Consider the following 13,282-nt stretch of genomic DNA (forward strand, 5'->3'; position numbering starts at 1 on the left):
ATCTTCTACCCTCTTTGAAGTTTTAGAAGTATTAAAAAGTTCCATTTTCAGAAAATTTTTCGAAAATCTTGTTCGAGGACCACTTTATTAACTGAAAGAGCTCGTCGAAGTCTGTATTCGAGAATTTTTATAGGACCTTCGGCAACTTTTTAAAAATCTAAATATTTTAGTGCCCCTCCATATAAGTTTTTTTGACCATTTCTTGAAATTTCGAGATATTTAAAAAATATATTCAAAAGTCGAATTTTTCGAAAATCTCGTTCAAGGACAATCAATATTTTTTGTTTTTCGAGTCGGCTCGCCGTTATTAACATCTCAAATTTTTTTGGAGGATTTTTAGGCACCTTTTCGAAAACGAGTATTTTACATGAAGTTTTTTACCGATTTTGGAACTCTCGAATTATTATAGGATATTATATTTTTATAGGAATTTGAACAACTTTTCAAACATCTCAATTTTTCAGCGCCCCTCCATATGAGTTTTTTGATCGTTTTTAGAAATTTCGAGATAATTATTAAATTTTATTTTCAAATATCTTTGACACTTTGTGTTTTTCGAATAAAATAGTCGAGATCTTCCAGATTCTTAATTTTTTTTTCGAGAACCAATAATAATTGACAATTTAAGTTTTTTTTAGGATTTTAAGCAACTTTTCAAAAAACTTGTTTTCCAAATCCATGCGAATTTTTGACCGTTTCTCGAAATTTCAAGATATTTGAAAATTTTCATTTTGAAATCTTATTTTTGGAAAATCTTGGTGTAGGGCTATTGACACTTTGTTTTTCGACTCAACTTGTCGAGTTCTACATCCTAGAATTTTTTGGAGAATTTTTAAGTGACTTTTCAAAAATTTCAATTTTTCAATGGGCCTTTTTCGAGTTATGGACATTTAAAAAAAATAACTTTCAAACTGAATTTTTCGAAAATGTTCGAGGACCACTTTTTTTTCGATTCGGATCGCCGCAATGAATATCTCAAATTTTTTTTTGTTTTTTTTTAAACCAAATTATCAAAAACTTCCATGACATTTTCTACCCTCTCTCGATTTATTGAAAACTTCCATTTTCAGACCGAATTTTTAGAAAACATTTTTCGAAGATCATATTATGTTTTCTGAATTAGCTCGTCGAGATCTGGATCCCACAATTTTTATCGGATTTTGAGCAACTTTTCAAAAATCTCAATTTTCACTACGCCTCCATATGAGTTTTTTAACCGCTTTTAGAAATTTCGAAATAAAATAATGATTAAATTTTGTTTTAAAATTCAAAATTTTCGAAAATCTTTGTTTGGAACTATTGACACTTAATGCTTTTCGTATTAATTAGTCGAAATTTATGTTCTAGATCTTTCACCTTTTTTTTTCAAGGACCATTAATAATTAACACTTTATGTTTTTCGAACCAGCTTGTCCAGCTGTCTATCGGAAATTTTTTTACGATTTTGGGCAACTTTTCAAAAATCTCAATTTTCCAATTTTTTAAAATTTCGAGGTATTTGAAAATTTTCACTTACAAATCTAATTTTTCGAAAGTCTTGGTGTAGAACTATTGACACTTTGGTTTTCGAGTTAGCTTGTTGAGTTCTGTGTCCTAAGATTTTTTGGGGATTTTTAAGAGAATTTTCAAAAATCTGAATTTTTTAACGATTTTGACTTTTTTGAGCTATGAAAAATTAGAAAAAAATCATTTTCAAGCGGAATTTTTCGAAAATCTTGTTTGAGGACTATAAACACTTTTTCCATTTCGAATCGGATCGCCGTAATGAATATCTCAGAATTTGTTTGAATATTTTTAGCCAATTTATCGAAAACTTAATTTTCCATGAAATGTGTTATCCTTTTTGAAGCTCTTGAATTATTGAAAATTTCCATTTTCAGACCGAATTTTTCGAAATTTCGATATATTTTATTAAAAAAAATTCTAAAGCCGAAATTTTCCAAAATCTTGGTTTGGTTTTCCAATCAGCTTTTTGAGAACTATATCACATATTTTTCACCATACTTTATTTCACTACTTTATGTTGGGCATCTGAAATCGGCTAAACCTTCATTATTCAAAATAATTTTGGAGGCATCTTGTCTTTATCCAAAGATTACTTTTTTTTTTCTACGACTATTAATATTTTGGGATCTCTATTCGAAACTTTTTTAGGATTTTGGGTAACTTTTCAACAATTTCCGTTTTTCAGTTACATGTGTATTTTTTGTTTGTTTTCTGAAAGAGATAAAAAAAAATTTCAAACTGAGTTTTTCAAAAATCTTGGTGTGAGATATTGATACTCTTTTTCCATGACATTTTTACCCTTTTTTGGAGTTCTAGAGCTATCAAAAAGTTCTATTTTTAGACCGAATTTTTCGAAAACCTTTCTCAGGACAACTTTATGTTTCCTGAATCAACTCGTCGTAATCTGTATCCCAGAATTTTTGCAGGATATTGGCTAAATTTTCAAAAATCTCGATTTTTCAGTCCCCCCTACATATGAAATTTTTGACCGTTTTTCGAAATTTCGAGATATTCAAAAAATTTCATTTTCAAATTGAAATTCTCGAAAATCTTGGTGTGAGGGCGTTGATACCCCGTCTTTAAAAAATCTCAATTTTTGATTCGGTACCTCACTGTTTTTTTTTTGACCTTTTTCGAGCTATCGAAATTTAAAAACAAATCATTTTCAAATCGATTTTTTCGAAAATCTTCTTCGAGAACCATTAAGATTTTTTGCTTTCAAATCGGCTCACCGTTATTAATATCTCAGAATTCTTTTGGGGATTTTTCGGCAACTTCTGGAAAACTTCAATTTTCCAAAAAATTTTGTACCTTTTTTGGAGCTTTCGAATTATTGAAAAGTTCCATTTTCAGACCGAATTTTTCCAAAAACCGTTTTGAGAACCACTTTGTTTCCTGAATCAGCCTCTGTACGCGAGAATTTTTATAGAACTTTGGGCAACTTTTCAAAAACCTCGATATTCAAATTTCATATGAATTTTTTAACCCATTTTGGAAATTTCGAGATATTTAAAAAATTTAATTTTCAAATCTAATTTTTCTAAAATCTTGGTGTAGGACTATTGACACTTAGTTTTTCGACTCACTTCTTGGAGCTCTACATCCTAAGCGCCTTTTAAAAAATCTCAATTTTTCAAATTTTTTTTATCTTTTTCGTGCTGTCGAGAAAAAAAAACATTTTCAAGCCGAATTTGTGGAAAATTTCGTTCGAAGACTATTAAAATTTTTGTTTTTCGAATCGTTTGGCTGTTATCAATAACTCCGAATTTTTTTAAGGATTTTTAGGCAACTTTTTGAAAACTCAAATTTTTCACGAATTTTTTTATTTTTTTTAGACCTCCCGAATTATTGAAAAGTTCCATTTTCACACCGAATTTTTCGAAAATGTTTTTCGATTATCTCTGAATCAGTTCGTTGAGGGCTTCAATTTCCTAATTCCATGCGAATTTTTTGATCGATTTTCGAAATTACGAGATATTTAAAAAATATATTCTAGTCGAAATTTTCGACACTCTATGCTTTTCAAATCAGGTTTTTGGGAACTATATCTTATATTTCTCACTATATCTTATATTTTTCACCATATTTTAATTAACAACTTTGTGTTGAGTATTTAAAATAGGTTGGACTTAAATTAATCAAAATAATTTTTGAAGCATTTCTTCATTTTTTTTCTACCACCATTAATAATTAAAACTTTACGTTTTTCGAACCAGCTTGTCGAAATCCCTATCCGGAACTTTTTTAGGATTTTGGGCAACTTTTCAAAAACCTCAGTTTCCAAATTCCATATGAATTTTTTGACCCTTTTTCGGAATTACGAGAAATTTACAAAAATCAATTTTCACACTTAATTTGTCGAAAATCTTGAGACAGGACTTTCCATTCAGCTCATCGACATCTATATCCTAAGCGACTTTTCAAAAAATCTCAATTTTTAAAAATTTGTTTGACCGCTCGAAGGTCAAAAAATGTTTTTTTTTCGATAGCTTGAATATCGAAAAAAAAAACATTTTCAAACTGAATTTTTCGAAAATCTTGTTCGAGGACCATTAAAAGTTGCTGCTTTCCAAATTGACTCGCCGTTATCAATATCTTCGATTTTTTGAAGAGTTTTAGACAATTTTTCGAAAACTTCAATTTTCCATTTGGAGCTCTCGAAATAATGAAAGTTCCATTTTCAGGCCGAATTTTCAGAATTTTTTGAGGATTTTTAAGCGACTTTTCAAACATCCAATTGTTTCAATGGGTAACCAATTGTATTTTTTGACCTTTTTCGGGCTATCGAGATTTAAAAAAAATCATTTTCAAATCGATTTTTTCGAAAATCTTGTTCGTGAAGCATTAAGATTTTTTGCTTTTGAATCGGCTCACCGTTATTAATATCTCAGAATTCTTTTGGGGATTTTTGGGCAACTGTTGAAAAAGTTCAATTTTCCATAAAATTTTGTACCTTTTTTGGAACTCTCGGATTATTGAAAAGTTCCATTTTCAGACCGAATTTTCCGAAAATTGTTTTCGAGAACCACTTTGTTTCCTGAATCAGCTCGTCGAAATCTGTACCCGAAAATTTTTATAGGACTTTGAGCAACTTGACAAAAATCTCAATATTCAAATTCCATCTGAATTTTTTAAGCAGTTTTGGTAATTTCAAGATATTTAAAAAATTTAATTTAAAATCTAATTTTTCTAAAATCTTTGTGTAGGACTATTGATACTTTGTTTTTCGACTCACCTCCTCGAGATCTACATCCTAAGCGAGTTTTAAAAAAATCTCAATTTTTCGAAGTTTTTTTTCTTTTTGGTACTGTCGAGAAAAAAAAAATTCAAACCGAATTTTTGGATAATTTTGTTCGAGGACTATTAAAGTTTTTGTTTTTCGAATCGTCTCGCTGTTATCAATAACTCCGATTTTTTTTGAGGATTTTTAGGTAAGTTTTCGAAAACTTCAATTTTTTACGAAATTTTTTACGGTTTTTAGACCTCTCGTGGACCTCTCGAGTTACTGAAAAGTTCCATTTTTAGACCGAATTTTTCGAAAATGTTTTTCGATAATGTCTGAATCAGCTCGTCGAGGGCCTCAATTTCCTAATTCTATACGAATTTTTTGATCGATTTTCAAAATTACGAAATACTTATTAAAAAAAAAAATATTCTAAAGTCGAAATTTTTGAAAATCTTGCTTTGGAACTATTGACACTGGATGCTTTCAAATCAGGTTTTCGGGAACTATATCTTATATTTTTCGATATATCTTATATTATTCACCATATTTTAATTAACAAATTTGTGTTGGGCACTTAAAACAATTTGGACTTAAATTAATCGAAATAATTTTTGAAACACTTTGTCTTTATCCATAGATTTCTCAATTTTTTTTTCTACCACCATTAATAATTAACACTTTATGTTTTTCGAAATCTCTATCCGGAACTTTTTAAGGATTTTGGGCAACTTTTCCAAACCTCAATTTTTCAATTCCATGTGAATTTTTTTACTGTTTTTCGAAATTTCGTGTATCTCGTCGAGAATTCCAAAATTTTGAGGACTTTTTAGGCAACATTTCTATCTTTTATGAAATTTTTGGTCTTAGAACTTTTCAGATGATATTTCAAAAATTTCATTTTCAACTCGAGTTTTTCTAAATGCTATTTCGAACCAGTTCATCGAGACATATGGTAGAACATTTTTAGGATTTTTTGCAATTATTTGAAAACCAAAATTTTTCAATAAACCTCGATATGAATTTTTTACTGCTTATGGAAATTTCGAGATATTTAATAAATCTAATTCTCGAATCGAATTTTTTGAAAATCTTGGTGTAGGATTATTGACATTTTGTTTTCCCCTCAGCTCGTCATGACCTGAGTTGACTTGATCATGACCTGAGTTGACCTCATTTTGACCTGACTTAACTGGACTTGAGATGACCTGACCTGACTTTTTGTAATACCTCTTTAATAAAATTTTAATTCCTACATTAATAAATTTCATTAATTCAGTATAAATAATGGATTCAAAAAAGCTGCGATTACCGACGACATTTTAATTTTCTAGTCATGTTTCCTCTAGTCATAACATTTTTATTGAAGCAACGACAAACCTCCAGTCCACTGCTAGTTATTCAACAAAATAATAACCATTATGAAAAGTTTATTTAGTATTAAATCCACACGAGAGTCCTGAAATGGAAATACAACGCTAATAAAATTCTTCAAATGCCCGGCGAACAAATGCACATAAAAATGACAAACAATGTGGACCGAGGACGCAAAGCATGTCCATTTATCCGCAAGCATCTGCTATCTTCGTAAGCAAAATTCAAAATGACGTCTAGACTACAATGCAGCCGTCCCCGAATAAAATAATCATTTTAATAAGCCCGACATGAGCGAGTAGATACACTTTTCGATTACGTCTGCAACGACTTTCATTAAAATAAGCCCGACAAGTTTGCCTTATGCTGAAATTGGATTTATTTGTCATCATGCGATAGTATAATAAAGTTTGCTATTTTCTCACAGTCAGAGTGGAAATAAAGCGGCTTTCTCAGCGCAAAAACCATTTGCATAAAGAGAAGCAGGAGGTAATAATTTAGATCTTTTCCTACTGGTTCCTCGGAAAAAAGCATTCAATTTTAGATAGGAATAAATGATTCGCGGCACATTTTATGGAGGTGAAATTCAAGCCGAATCTGATTGTTGGAGTTGTAAAACAATGGCTTTACGGTTATTTTGGTTTTATTGTGGGCGTATTCCGCGGGGATGATGTATTGAAATACAGCAGGCACTTAAAACCGTGGAAATCGAAAAAGAATCACTTGTTATTTATCTCCGATCCGAAGATGTACTAAGCGCCAGACGGAAGTTACATCCCGCCGAATTTCATTAAAATATTCATCGCTAGAGAGCGGATTTATAAGCACAAAAAAATTAAGAATAAGCGCTTAAATAAGCACAACATTTTCAATAAAAAAGTTTTATTTTAAGCAAAAAAGCATTAAAAACGTAATCATATTACAAATCAAAGAACACTTCTTAGAACTTTGGATAAAATATTATTACAATAATCCTAGACTTTATATTTTACACACGTATTTCAGTTTTCTTTAAAACAATTTATGATTGTAATATGTTTCAAGTTGTCCACTGTAAAATTTTTTCGCTGATCATTTAAAATGTGTTTGAAATTGGAGAATGTACGTTCAACATCCACACTCGTTGGCGCAAATTTGAATTTTCCAACTAATGTTGAATCTAACTCCAAATTTTCCACCTTCTGGCCTTGTAAAACACGAGCAACGTCGGAAAGAACACCAAAACCTGCATTTTTATTTAACACTTCGTCAAGTTTTTGAGATACTCTAGTACCAATATCACCCCTTACTGCGTTTGCTTGTTGTTTAAATTCTTTCACTAAGTTTATGGCATCTACCAACAACATGTTGGGTTTTTCTAACTTTTCTATTATCTCACATACGAATTGATAATTGCTTCTAAGAAAAGCTAGATCTTGTCGCAAATCTTTGTTTTCCAAAATATTTATGCAATCTTTAATCGATTGAGAAGAATCTTCGCTAAACTCCGTAACTACTTCCTCAAATTCTTTGATATATTTGTCATAATAAAATGTAGCCTGTAACCGTGTTCCCCACCTCGTTATAATCGGCTCTGGGGGCAATGGTATGTTTGGAAATTTTTCCTTAAAATGTTGCACTCTTAGTGGGGCTTTAACAAAAATCTTTTTACCATTTGCCACTAATTTATTAACAGTAGGAAACTGCAAACGTATTCCTTTAGCCACTCTGTTTAAACCGTGGGCAATCCAAGTAGAGTGAATTAAATTGGGGTACAATATTTTTAGATTATTCCCTGCTTTCAACATATAACGAGCTGCATCCGAGATCATCAATAAAATTTTATTTAGCAAAAATAGTGACGTAAGACTGTCATTTACAAATCTGGTAATCGTATTGCCATTTGTTTTATCTAACATTTTCAAACTTACTACATACCCTCGACTAGGGAAATTTTCATTTAAGATTCCAACAATTAAACTTGTCACGTATCTTCCACAACTATCGGTTGTTTCATCCACAGCGAACCATAAATAATTATCTCCAATGCGATGTTTAATTTCGTTGTAAACTTGCTGAAACACTGGGCCTACATAATTTTTTCGGAGAGTACTTTCAACCGGAATATGTCGATTCCAGTGTTTTTCAAGGAATTCTTGAAGAGGGCCTTTCTCCTATTTTTTTAAAGGTATATTGGACTGGATCATTATTTTACATAAATCGAAATTAAACTGAAAACTGATCATCTTTTGTGGAAGTAGATGCAACAGATTCATGTATGGTCTGCTGTTTAATTTTAGAAACTTCAAACATTTTCTTCCTTTCTACATGAAGAGTTGTTCTGACATGTTGCGTCACGTTATATTTTTTATCACTTTGAATCTAAAACAACGTACATATACAGGATTAACAAAGGAAAATAGATAAAAAAAATTAGTGGGCTTACGGTTTTCACACAAGCTCTGCAGAATATTTTGTTGTTTTCTAATTTTAATTCTGGAAAATCCCTTATCCACTCATCCGGCGTCGATTTTACTTTCGGCATTCTTTTAAAATATTAGTAATATTACCAAAAAGAACTCAACATTTAACAAGGGAGAACCACGTATAACACTGTACTACGACAGATGCGATAGACTGATGGTTGTGAAATAAACGGTTCATTTACTTAAAAGTTTCCTTTAGAAAAATTTTAAGATAGGTAGTTGGATACAATAATCCTTTTTTCTAGAAAATCTTCAACGGTCTTGCCGCAAAATGCCGAAAAAAACATCTGGTTAAAAGCTTTAATTCATTATCAACGGAAGTAAGGATTTAAAGTCATAAAATCTATGGAGTATTTTTCCAATCCTATAATAAAATTTTATTACCCAAACGACCGGAACCTATTCACAGAAAGGGTCTTGAGTAAGTGTACTTCAATGGTCAAATGAAGAAAGTAATACAGCTGGATAACAATCGATGGGAAATAATAACCGTTTATAGCAAGAAAATGGAGGAAACCAAGATAAACATAGAAATGGAAACAAAAGAAAAAGGAGATGAAAAAATACTTATAGGAGGGGATTTTAACGCAAGATTGGGAGATAAAAGATAAAGCAAATAACAAAGAAGGGAAAATATTGTGGCAGATAATAGAAGAAATGGGATGGGAAATTTTGAATGGAAACAAGGAAGGAGATGAAGAAGGAGAATGGACGTACGTAGGGGCGATGGGAGAATCAATTATAGATTATGGGATTATCAACGAAGAGGCGTGGGAAGAAATAGAGAGTTTCAAAGTGGGGGAAAGGGTAGAATCAGACCACATGCCTCTAGAAATAAAAATCAAAAGAAAAGAGCAAGAGTACGAAAAACAATAGAGAAGACACGAAAGAAAAGAATTAGAAAAAAGAATATGGCATGAAGAGGGAATTCAAAGATACAGAATTAGACTAGAAAAAAAGAAATTCGAAGTAAAAGAAGATATAGAAGCCATGATGGTGGAACTGAGCAACCTAATTGTAGAAGCTACGGAAAAAAGAAAGATATACATATGGCATGCGAGGATAATGGATGGAACGGAGAATGTAGTGAGTTGAAGAGAAAAGCAAGGGAAAATTAAGAAAATGGAAGAATAACAAGGGAAGGAAAGAAGAGTACCTAAAAGCAAGAGAGAATTATAGGAGAAAATGGGAAGAAAGAAAAAGAGAAAAACGAGAAGAAGAAGAGAAGACAATAAAGTCCCTGAAAACAGAAGAGCAAGTATGGAGATACATAAACAAGGAACGGAGAAGGAAGACTGAAATTAGCCGGAAAATCAAAATACATGTATGGAAAACACACTTTATGGAATTATTGGGAGGTTGTGAGGAAAAATGCTGCAAAATAAATAAAGGAATCACAACGACGGAAGAAATGTGGAGAGGTTCGGAAATAACAAAAGATGAAATAGAAAGACAGATTGGAAGACTGAAAAGAGGAAAGGCACCAGGAGGGGATGGAATCTAGAACGAAGCGTGGATGTTCGGGACAGAAGAAGTGAAAGAAAAGATATGCGAAGTGGTAAATGGAGTTTGGAAGGGAAAAGGGTTTCCTCGGCAGTGGAGAGAAGGTATAATAATCCCATTATTTAAAAAGGGGCAAAAGAGTGATGCGAAGAACTACCGAGGGATTACCTTGCTCAATAAGGTGTACAAGATATATGCAATGATACTCGATCAGAGGTTACGAAAGGAGATGGAAGCAAGGGGTTTGTTACCAGACGGTCAGGCAGTGTTTAGGAAAGGAAGAGGTACTATTATGGACAATGTGTACATCCTGCGGCATTTAGTGGGATGAGAAATAAGGAAAGAGGGTGGACGAATGTACGCATTGTTCATAGATTTCAAAGCAGCGTTTGATAGCGTGAATAGAGACAAAATGTGGGAGTATTTGAGGAGAAAGGGAATAGATGCATACTTGGTAACGAAAATCGAAGAAATATATGAAGAAACAGTAAATACGGTGAGAGTGAATGGAATAGAGAGTGAGAGTTTTTATACAAATAGAGGAGTGGGACAAGGATGCCCACTAAGCCCCGCATTGTTTGCAGCTTATCTAGGAAATATAGATGAAATGTTCAGAAAAGCACAGACAGGAGGGGTGGTAATGGGAGCAAAGAGAAATTGTGGTCGTTGGCGTACGCATATGATTTGGTGATTGTGGCAAAGAAAAGAGAAGAAATGAAAGCAATGATAAAAAGTTTGGAGAAGTATGTAAAAAAAAGGAATTGGAAGTGAATGTGGAAAAAACAAAAATGGTGGTGTTTGGGAAGAAAGTAAGAAAGGAGAAGGAAGAATGGGCGTGGAGAGGGAAGAAGATTGAACAGGTGAAAGAATTCCAGTACTTAGGATATACATTAAAGAGCAATAACTCAGACAGAGGGCATATTCAAGAAATGGTCCAAAAAGCAAACAAAGTGGTAGGAATAGTATGGGGAATAGGAGAGAGAAAATTTGGACATGGTTATAAGAGAAGAATAATGATGTTTGATAGTTTGGTCAAAAGTGTATTCATGTACGGAGCTGAGATTTGGGGATGGAGGGAATATGAAGAAATAGAGAGAGTGCAAGAAAAATACTTGAAATGGACATTGGAATTGGAAAAGTATACGCCGGGGTATATAGTGAGAGAAGAAACAAAAAGAGAGAAAATGAGAGTGGAGAAGTTCAGTGAGAGAGGTGATTGCAAGAAATTGCAAGAATGTTGGAAAGAAATAAGAACGGAAGGGGGAAACATGTTTGGAACGAAAGGGACAAGTATTATGAAGGAAAGGGATATGCACGTGAAGAAATAGAGAGAATGAGAGAAATGGGAAAGAGTATGAAAGAACAACTGAGTGTAAGAGATAAGGATATAGATAAGCAAGAACATAGGTCGAGAATATCGAAGCCTAGATATAACGCAGACTATAGAAAAATAGTAAAGGATGAAGCACCAAAGTACACACAGAGAGAGAGTATAAAGGAGAAAAGAATGATGCCGAGATTTAGGTGTGGAAATGAAGAGAAAGAGAATAATTTTTGGATGGATGAAACTGACAGAAGGTGTAGGATATGTTGGAGAGAGGGAGAAACAATAGAGCATATGCTGGAAGGATGTGAAGGATTGAGAAAATCGGAGGAAAGTAGGGAAGAAGTGCTAAACAAGGATGGAAGAGGACTGGACTGGATGAAAGAAGTATGCAAGATAAGGGGTTGGCAAGCAGAAAGAGTAGAATATTTATTATATAACACTCGAATTTTTATTTTTTTTGTATTTTATTTATTTTTATTGTTATTGATTTATCTGAGGTAGATTAAGTTAATTTGTACCCCTACTGGGAATATTATTAAGCCTGTAAGGCAAATAATAAATTAATACTAGAAAATCTTCAACGGTCTTGCCGCAAAACGCCGAAAAAGAACATCTGGTTAAAAGCTTTAATTCATTATCAACGGAAGTAAGGATTTGACTTTTTTCCTTCTTAATATGCAGACTCTTCATAACAAACGACTGAAAACATTTTAAAATGGTAAATTTTATTTCCCACACTTCTTTAAAAATTTATCATATTAAACAAGTTTTTAAATTCCTGTCGTGAATAGAAAACTACGCACATTTAAGCAAAAACAAACAAAATACAAACCCCGCCCACCCACCCGCCTCTCGATTGTGATAAATTTTCTTATTCGTCGTGAGCCGAATGGCGACGTTTAATTTTGGCTTTCTTTTTTACTAAAAAATTTTCTGTGAACAACACGTTTATTTACGAACACGTTTCTCATGGTAATTTGTCGTTGAAAAATAAGAATTTTGCAATTATGCTCCGCTTCTTGCTTACAACCAATAAAGGAAAATCGTCACAATTGAGACAGGGTGGGTGGGCGGGGTTTATGATTTGACTTTTTTCCTTCTTAATATGCACACTCTTCATCACAAACGACTGAAAACATTTTTAAAATGGTAAATTTTATTTCCCACACTTCTTTAAAAATTTATCATATTAAACAAGTTTTTAAATTCCTGTCGTGAATAGAAAACTACGCACATTTAAGCAAAAACAAACAAAATACAAACCCCGCCCACCCACCCGCCTCTCGATTGTGATAAATTTTGTTATTCGTCGTGAGCCGAATGGCGACGTTTAATTTTGGTTTTCTTTTTTACTAAAAAATTTTCTGTGAACAACACGTTTATGTACGAACACGTTTCTCATGGTAATTTGTCGTTGAAAAATAAGAATTTTGCAATTATGCTCCGCCTTCTTGCTTACAACCAATAAAGAAAAATCGTCACAATTGAGACAGGGTGGGTGGGCGGGGTTTATGATTTGACTTTTTTCCTTCTTAATATGCAGACTCTTCATCACAAACGACTGAAAACATTTTTAAAATGGTAAATTTTATTTCCTACACTTGTTTAAAAATTTATCATATTAAGCAAGTTTTCAAATTCTCGTCGTGAATAGAAAACTACGCACATTTAAGAAAAAAAAAAAACAAAATACAAACTCCGCCCACCCCCCCGCATCTCGATTGTGACAAATTTTCTTATTCGTCGTGAGCCGAATGGTGAAGCTTAATTTTGGCTTTCTTTTTTACTTAAAAATTTTCTGTGAACAACACGTTTATTTACGAACACGTTTCACATGGTAATTTCTCGTTGAAAAATAAGAATTTTGCAATTAAGCTCCGCCTT

General features: G+C 32.5%; 1 protein-coding gene across 1 annotated transcript in view; it reads left to right on the forward strand.

Annotated features, from left to right (window-relative positions):
• The window catches only part of LOC135127287 (alkaline phosphatase-like), a 227,489-nt gene that overhangs the window by 99,038 nt on the left and 115,169 nt on the right, over nucleotides 1-13,282 (forward strand). The gene's annotated exons all lie outside the window — the stretch shown is intronic.

The sequence above is a fragment of the Zophobas morio genome, unplaced genomic scaffold, assembly GCF_036711695.1.
Source record: "Zophobas morio isolate AGI-343-1 ecotype UQ-CSIRO unplaced genomic scaffold, CSIRO_AGI_Zmor_V1 ptg000011l, whole genome shotgun sequence".
Classification (NCBI taxonomy): Eukaryota; Metazoa; Arthropoda; class Insecta; order Coleoptera; family Tenebrionidae; genus Zophobas; species Zophobas morio.